Below are 9,874 nucleotides of genomic sequence, written 5' to 3'. Positions count from 1 at the left end.
CATTTTCTTTTCTTTTTTTCTCACCTGTATCCATTTTGCCTTTTGATGACTCATCATGACCTTGGCTGCGCTTATGTGGCAGGAGAGGCACAGCCGGGGAAGTGTCAGTAACAATCACGCAGTGAATGCCTGCCGATTCAGACCATGTGTGCGCTGACACCGGCCAACTCGCATAACATCGTAAGAAGAAAGAAAGAAAATCCTCTATTTTCCTCCCTAATTGCAGTGTGTATTACTGTTATCCCACATAGATGCGTCAGTATGCAGCATGATACACAGAGGTTGTTTTTTTTATAAATCTAAGGCAGTGTTTGGTGGATGCCACATTCATGTGTGCTGCTGCTGGCTTCTAATGTTATTGAACCGTTTCTTACATAAGACAGCCATTCTCGTGGGACAGGAAAGACGCCAAATGTATTTTATTTCCTCAAACTGTTTCAACATTAGCATGCTCTCAAAAGTTTATTTCCTGAAAGGTGTGATGATTTTGCACCTCCCATGCTGCAACGGGATGCCAGTTTCCTCTCAAGAGTTGATCTGTGGTGAGAACGTCTTGGAATAAAGAGAACATTACCTTCTGAAGAGAAGCAAAATAAGTTGTTTGATTGGCTGTAATTAAAGAGAAGACTTCTCTTAATTGCACAATGTTTTCGTCTGCCCTTAAACTGAACTCTGCACTTCTAGATAAACAACCACAAAGACGGTTCTCTTCATGAAAATAGTCCCAGAGTCTGTTGAAAACAGGAGGATTTGAATGGCAATAAAACTTGTATTATCTTTGCCACGAGGATCATGTGATCGGACACCTATGTGCGTGCGTCCGCGAGTGAGTGTTCACCTCTGTCCACGGATGTTAGCCAATGGTGGCTTCATTCATTCAATCACACAAAACAGCAGTGGTTGTTGCAGACACACCTGGATCTGAACTCTATTTAGTGTATCTCTCTAGTTTGTAAACGCTGTTAGTCTGTGGTGTCAGCGTTCACAGGAAGAGGTTTTTAAGTCACGACTGAATAATGTATGTTCCTGTGCAAGCATGCAACAATTTGTGTATATAGAACATTATTGATTTTACAACCAACCATATTATGCTTGTGGATTTGTGAGCCTACTCGTATCTGCTTTCCTGTGCGTGTGTGTTTGTGTACGAGAGAGGAGAGATTGCAATCTTTGGCTTTCATCTGTATCATCAGCATTGCATCAGCAAAGCAGTGGAGTGTTATTGAGACTCGTCTCAAAGTAGTTCTTCTCAATCCTCTGCCTCGAGGAACACAGAACTCTTTTAGCCCCCGCGTGCCTTGAAAATCTTTGAATTTTGGCAAATAGTTGATGAAAATTATTTTAAGTCTTCAAGCATCAAACTTGTGTTAACCCTAATTAATTGTATTTTCCTGTGAGTGGAAAAATAACACATTAACCTCAAAAGTTCCCAATTTGACTCCAGGTGTCCATGCAACAGTGTCTACAGTATGTTTTAATGCCTATCAGCCTGTTGGATAGACTGTTTGTGTGTGTGTGTGTGTGTGTAACTCTACTAAGCGCTGTAGCCAGGGCAGGATTAGTGCAGCGTTTCTGTCACTAACATGCTTCATTAGTAAAGAAGAAGTCGGCCAAGCAGTCAGACAAAACAGCTGAACAAAGTGAGGGTGTGCAGGAGGAATGTGTGTGGAGACAGTGGATGAATGTAGAGTTGAATAAGGTCATGGCATCTTTCATACGTAAATACTGACTAAATGTGACAATTTTTAATAAGCATTTCATTCCTCTATTTCCCCGTATGTGTTCAGTCCATGTGTTATTAGCAGTTTGTCTTTGGAATGAAAAAATGTTGGGAGAATAAATTCAGAAGCAAAGCTGACAGAACTGCAGCCTATGGGTTTGGGCCTTAAAGCCAGGACACCGAAAGGGAAAAAGTAAAATTAGAAAGGCAGAGAGAGAGAGAGAGAGAGAGAGAGAGAGAGAGAGGCTTAGGTCGAGATGGAAGAAAGGAGAGAGGAAAATACGGGACACCAAGAGTGTGAAAAGAGAGGAAGATAAGAAGCAGGGGGTTTTCTTTTGGCTGAATCTAACAAAACAGCACCGACACTGTCAAGAAAAGGAAGGATGGAAAAGGGGAAAAGACTTCGGAGCATCATTCATATAAAAAAAAAAAACAACAGGAAAAGAGAAAGAAAGGGGATCAAAAATAAAATATAAAACTAATGAATTCATAGAAAGTCATATTCACTACAAGGTTTAGAGCAATAGATGAAAAGCACAAACATTACAGATAGAAAAAGGAGCAAGAGTACTTCAGTGAGATAAAGGTAGCATGATGGAGTAAAAGGGTAAAGACATATTGAGTGGAAGGAAGGAATTAAATGGAAGGTGAAAGTGTTTTTTAAAGAGAAGAAAGAGGAGGGTGAGCTTGATGGAAACTCTGACAATAGTAGAGATGGTAAATAAATGCAGAGTGCTTCCTCAGTGGAGGGAAAATGGGGAGAATATGAACAGTTTCTCTAAAGGAAGACTCGGAGGACCTCTGAGTCTTCACTAGATGAAGAGGGAGGGATACACCTCCAGAGGAAAATGACGGCTTCTTCAAGAGAGGAGTGCGAGGTTGACTCATCTTTATCCAACATGACTTCGCTCGTTCTGTAAGAGACAGATACACAGCGGAAGCACACAGCACTAAAAACAGGCAGTGTCTGACTGCATTGCTTTTAAAAGTCTGTGAAGGGAGAGAAATGGTGTTAATGGCTCCAAAATGCTTTTAACACTCCTCCTACCCACACAAATCAGGCTCCTGCCTTCTCCATCTTTCTTTCACCGGTCCAATTACAGCAGGAGGCCCCTGTTTTGAAATGTAAGATGACGCAAAGTGGGCACTGCAAAGCGAAGCTGTTCAATCCATGGTGGAAGAAAGCAAAAAGTGACAGATATTTAAATCAAGGTTACCATATTAAACCTGGTGATCTTGGTGTAACTGTTCTTCTTTTACACATTGACAGTGTGTGTAGTTAGTCAGCGTTTGCATTTGTCACTTCAAGCATTTAAAGCCAGTTAAAATATAAATGCATCAACAGACACTGCTCTGATTTCCATTTGAATGCATATGGTGGACTTTACACGTTGTATGAATAACCAGCAGGATGTGTAATCCATACAACTTTTCATATCTCTGTTGTCATTCACGTGGTCCCTCCTGATCACGTATTCATTAACGACATGGACGTACTCCCCTAGCCACACTCATCCTGGCTGTGCCTCAGATGTCAGGCTGCCTCACCTGTTTAATACATTCAATTGATCAGATTCCAGTGTTTCATGAATAAGCTGTGTGCCTCACTGTGTGGGTGTGGCTCGGATCATTCTGTTGTGTGTAAGCCAACATCAGGCTTGACTTAAACATTGCTTTCCTAACTTCGTAAATCAAAATGTAAATATGAAATACGTGGATGTAAATTTACTGAATTTTTATTTATCAAAATATTGGTATCGGATACCAGATGACACTGTTGCTGTGGAGTGCTGGCTATATGAGACTATAGCCTCAGTAAATGTTGGATGGATGTTAAATTTATCTATGTGTATCCATCAGTATTATGACCATATAATTAATAAAAAGTCTAATTTATCTACTGTGATGTAAAGTCTCTGACACCACTGTCTTGCTTTCCACTAAATTTGGAAATACTGTGTGAAACGTGTCACTGTGTCCTTGTGTAAAATTATTACACTGACTTCACCATAATTGCAATTTTCATAAAATACGATGCATCTTGTCACTACTACACATTATGCATCAAACATGATATATTTACTGTTGGAATGTCTTAAAGGGCCAGTGTGTAGCATATAGGGGGCTCTATTGACAGAAGTGGTATATATTATTTTGATATGTTTTCTTTAGTGTATAATCACCTGAAAACAAGAATCGTTCTGTTTTTGTTAGCCTAGATGGAGCTGTTTATTGTCTACATACTGAGCAGGTCCTCTTCACGGAGTCCGCTACGTTGCACCTCCCTATTGTTGCCCGATACGGACAAACCACCAAACACTGGCTCTCGATGGGGCCATCCTCGCTTTGTGTTAAACACCGTAGTTCTCCTACATGTTTGGCACACAAAGTTTCTGTTGCTTGCAATCTGCAACCTCACCGCTGGATTTCACCAATTCCTCCACACTGGCCCTTTTTAAAGCACCATAAATTGTATTTTTGATATATTTGTTATTACTGACCATACAACTGAGAATCAACTCCTGCTTTTACAGCTGTTTGTCAGTCGATATGATTGACTGCCAACACATTTGTCATATTTGCGAGTTTTACGTAGCTGAACGTTATTATCTTCTAAAAAGAAAACGCTGATTAGAACCAACAAATAAGCAGCCAAATTGTCTTATTTACCCACTTTTAGCACATTGTATTGCACTAGTATATATATAAAAAAGTTTATCCCCGAGTCAGGATTTTGTACAGACATGAATAATGGTCTGGAAGTTTCCACCAACATCATCAAAAACAGGTCAGATGCTCACAGACACTCATTGTAAATGATGTAGCTGAGAGGCATCCAGGGCAGCCAGTCTGGACTTTATTTAGTGACATTGTGTGTCTGTGTGTGTTTGCATTTGCGTGTTCACTTAGATGTGTTCATCTGTGATTGCACACGTCATTATCCACACACAGTATCTATTGTGTGGGTATGTATCTGTGTGGTTGTTATGAGTTATGAGTTATGGCAGTCAGACTGAGGTGTCAGAGAACAGATTTCCTTTCATACTGCAGATAACATGCCTGTGGGAGTCTGCACTCAACCCGCACAGACACACACACACACACACACACACACACACACTCCTAGAGAGAGAGATAAACAGAATGTCTCTCTGCTACTGTGTGATTACAGACTGCTTATCACACTCGTAAAATTACACACAGTCAGGTAAACGCGATAATAACATAGAAACGCACAACAAGGTCACACTCATGTTTCAGTGTAAAGCTTCTTATAACACTTGTGATTACTGACATGTTTTCCACATCACCAATCCAGGACACTGTCCTCATGTGATGATTACATGGCGTAAGGTAATCAAGCGTTTTCACACTCCATCTCGTTAGATAGTGTGAAGTGTGTCTTTCCAACAGTTGAACCCAGAAAAAACTGATATTATAAATATCGTTTTTAATATTTTTGTCCTTGTCACTTCCGTTCTGTCCTTATCTTCAAAGAGTGTTTTCCCAAAAAATATTTCACTCTGACTTTGTTCCAGTAAAAACAATAGCTAACGGTCTGTTTAACAGATGAGTGCCGGAAACGTCTTTGTCACAATGACTGAACAGAGAGCACGAATTCACAACGCGTTTGAGGGGATTTCTCTGTCCTCTCCTGTTTTGCCAACACCAGAATGAAGTGATTGCATTTTTGGAGAACCTGTCAACATACCGGATACTGATGGTGAATCCCAATCTGTGAGCAGTTTGTTTTGCAGGAGAGGGGGGGTGTTGTTTAAAGGTCAGCAGTTCATAATAGTTGTTTACTCGGTTGGTGAAGTCAAGATTTTTTTGGCCTTTAAAGCTGCTTTTGACTTTCCGGAAGAATAGTATGTTTTGGCGAGTAGTTGTGAAGACTTAACTTGCTCTAAAACGTTGTTTCTTTCTGTAGTTGGGATTGGGTATGAAAACGTAATGTTAAGTTGCACTAATTTAAATAATCATTTATGTTTTAGTAAACATTGAATGTCATACAAACTATGACTTTATTAAAGGACTGAAGCTTGTGTTAGGTGATGTTCTATTTTGTTGTTTGATAAAGCTAGTGTTACAAACTAACATCAACATAAGAGAAAAGGCAACACACCGACACCCACACATACACACGCATTTACCTGAACAGGGAACTGACCCATTGACTTCCAGAGTGCAAAAATGCTCATTATCAACTCATTTCTTGGTTTTTACGACTCATTCCTGCAGCACTCTATTATCAAGACTGTAAAAGTAGGCTCCAAAGCAGTTTTTCTTGTACAGCAGCTGTTTAAATACCAACAGTGGGAACCTGAAGTTAAACAGGGTGTTTAGTGTTGGTTCACATTCCCGGAACATAAGTGGCTGTGTGTTTATCAAGCATTCAGGGAAACAACGTTGGAATACTATGTTTTATAAAGATGCCACAGATGAGCTGTGATGGTGTGTGTGTGTGTGTGTGTGTGTGTGTGTGTGTGTGTGTGTGTGTGTTCAAAGACCACAGAAATCCCTTTCCAGTTGTGGTTTAGGTAGAGTTTGTATTTGTTGTTTATTTAGTGTCTGAGAGGTTTTATCCTCAACACTCACTGGGTCTTGACTCGTACTGTACTTGGAGTCAGCAGAGCCACTGGGTAAACAGAGCAGATGCCTTTGGGTTCATGGTTACAGCTAAAACTTTGTAGTTTATCTCAGTTCCGTACCATCACTTGTTTCTTGCCATACACACGATCTACTCTTAAGATATGAATCATCTAATCACTTTGGTCTGCCCACCACATTGGTCCGGACTATTATACCTCAACAACCATTTGATTGATTTTCATAACATTTGGTACAGATATCCATGGTGCCCTGAGGATAAATCCTAATGACTTTTGTGATGCCCTGAATTTTCTTCTAGTGCCACCTGCCATTCAAAGTCCCAAATATCCAGTTAATCTCAATATCTGGTTGGCACAAAGTCTCGTACAGACATTCATGGTCCTCAGAGGAGCAATTCCACTGACTTTGGTGATCCCTTGATGTGCTAATGTTAGCATGCTAACACGCTAAACTAAACAGGCGAATGTGCCAAACATTATGATGAACATCAGCGTGTTAGCATGCTGACATTAGCATTTAGCTTGAAGCACCCCAGTGCCTGAGTACAGCCTCACGGTGCTGCTAGTGTGGTTGCAGACTCTCTGTCTTGTTTTAGTTCACTGTCTAGACAGCAGTTGAAACAACAGACGTTAGGATTTCCCGTCTTCAGGAATTTATTTAAATGATTTCAGGAATTTTGACTTTGTTTCACTTTGTCACGTGATACTGAGACTGTTGAATCTTATATCCTGTGTTGATGCTGTAGACCAGAACTGATCTCTCTGCTGGATATCGATGTGCCGGTTACTGCCGTGGGAACACATTCATACATTTTCTTTGTCATTGAACTGATGAGGTGCAGTATTTCTCATGTTTTGCTTGTCTGTGCATTGATCTGATAGGAGATGCTGTTGCTACTGTCATTGTGAACTTATCTACACAAAGTAAATATACAGAGTTCCAGTAAGGCATCTGACAGCACCTGTATTCCAATAATGCGAAAACGAACTACCCCACAGCTACTGAAATAGCCCCAGAAAACATCTATTATGTGTGTGTGTGTGTGTGTGTGTGTGTGTGTGTGTGTGTGTGTGTGTGTGTGTGTGTGTGTGTGTGTGTGTGTTAGATGCCCTGAAGTGAGCTTTGTAGCCTTCCTACCATGTGTTTCCTGTTTTTTGTACCTTCATTGGTCCGACCAACCCCTGATCTCCCAGACGGGTTTCTCTCACATGCACACACACACAAGCCACAAAATAAATTCCTTCACACAGACAAACCACAGACGACACACTTTCCTGCTTGGAGCGGTCACTAGTTGAAGGCACTTTGTGATGTTGTTTTCCAGAAGCTGCTATTTCCTCCTGTCATGCTTTTTTTTTTTGGGATTCGCTGTGTCTATCTTGAGAGGTGGTTAGGTTGAGTGTGTGTCTCTTTCTATGTGTTTAAAAAAAAAAAGTGTTATGCCTTCTTTATTATTTCCTCTGGAATGAGTGAGATCAGGTGTTTTTCATTACTGTTACTCCCGTGGATTGGTCAGAGGTTCCCACTTCATACTGGTTGTTTACTCATAAGTATGTCTGATTTATTGGGCCTTGAAAAGGCTTCTTATTTTCTGTAGGGATGGTATGTTTGGGTAAGTAGCTCTGCAGATTTTACTTGCTATATAACTCTTGTTAATTGTGTGGGGAGGGAGGGTGCTTGTCAGAAAGTTGGATAGAATAAATGTGGATGGGTAGATTATTTGTTGCATTTTTTTTCTTAATCAGATTTTATTTGCTGTTTTATTTAATAGGGACACTGCACATCAATAGACACTGAATGTGCAAGAATCACACAAATGGCTATTTTCCACCCATAGTCCCTAGACGTTACAAAGCCACCCTAAAATGAAAATTCAACCGCTATTGATGAAAGCATGAAGAGCAATAAAGAAGGACGGCAACAATTCCCTGCCAATTTCAAATTGTGTTTGCACTGCCAAATCATTGCTTGTCCAGGAAACCACCAGTTGTGCCCTTGGATACGCAGTGAGTAGTTTCACCGTGGGAGTTTCATGTTGTCTCCTGCAGATTGCCCCATCCCTGTTGAACAGGCGTGCTGATCCACCTGTAAGAGTTATGCAGAGAGCAGGGCATGATTGGCAAACTCTGTTTGTTGCTTTGGCTGAGCGAGGCGCACTGTTGCCAGGTGGAACTGAATCTTTGGTGAAAGCAAGCGATAGATTTAGTTCTATTTTCTCACAACACGAAGGACCAGCATGCAAATCCCAAAGTTAGGCCAGTTGTTGGATGACTGTTGTTTGTTCTGCAGATGTTTCTCCAGTCCAACAGTAGATCCATTGATTCAAATGGTAATCTGTTTCACCATTTTCAGTTGTTGTATTTGTTATAGTTTGTGCTTCTGTGTCCCTGCTTACAGTACATCTCACTTATTTATAGTCCTGTTATCCGTTCGTTTGTGCACTTTATTTTATATTTCACTTTATTTTATATTTTACTGTAAATACTTTTTGCACTGTGTTGATTGTTGTTGATTGTTTAATGTTATGCACCTCCCGCCTTGTCAAATTCCATGTATGTGCAACATACCGCCGCAATAAATTCTGATTCTGTACTCAAATTGTAATTATCTTATTAAATTATCTTTCTACTTTTATAAAAAAGTTTTGTATCTACCACAAATAGTGGCATGCTAATATTGTATTGTTTGGCTGCAGCTTGGTGTACTTACGGGGATTTGCCTGCAATGGAAATTTAAGATTTTGTTATAGTGAGGTGATCCCTGGGCTTTTCAAAATTGGCCGAACCATTTTGTGAGGTTTTCTTATCATACTATATCTAGTCTTTGGTCACATGGCAATACTGTCTTTGCAATATGCTCTATTATATTTTCGGAAAAAAAACGTGGTCCAAAGTGCCCAAAGACAAAATATGGTATGATAACAAAATGGTTGTACCTCAGAAACTACAAGGAGCACAGTCAAGTATTTTGTCTCTATGGGTTTACTCATAACACATCAAAGATATGCACACGTATGCAGTGTAAAATAAAAAAAGAGTTCATATGGAAAACATGTGATGCATACAATGTTAGCATTTTTCCTCATTTTTCAGAACATCCAGACTTTGACTATTGAAGTATGAGTTTGTGATCTAAAAATATCAAAGTTGTACTGTTGGATACTTCCCCAACGTTCGTTCGTATCAGATTTCAAGACTTTAGACCAAGCACTGCAAATGTTGGAGCATTATTTACTTATCATACTAAATATAGTCTATAGGCATTTGGGGAAAGAGTAAGGGCAGTCTAGTGGACAGTTCACATTTCATGTTTCTCCATTTGAGTGTGTGTGTGAGTGTGTGTGCGTGCATGACATACAATCCAGTAAATTTCACAAAGCAAACCCCGACAATAATACGTCACCTGGCAGGTAAAGCTCTTAATCTCATTTAAATTTGACTCAAATCTGTGTTTTTCCTCTATCTTGCCGATGGTTGCAGTTTCTTTTTGCAGGGTGTGTGTGTGTGTGTGTGTGTGTGTGTGTGTGTGTGTGTGTGTGTG

The sequence above is a fragment of the Anarrhichthys ocellatus genome, unplaced genomic scaffold, assembly GCF_004355925.1.
Source record: "Anarrhichthys ocellatus isolate YVR2014 unplaced genomic scaffold, GSC_Weel_1.0 scaffold24, whole genome shotgun sequence".
In the NCBI taxonomy this organism is placed as follows: Eukaryota; Metazoa; Chordata; class Actinopteri; order Perciformes; family Anarhichadidae; genus Anarrhichthys; species Anarrhichthys ocellatus.
This window is presented reverse-complemented; position numbering follows the sequence as displayed.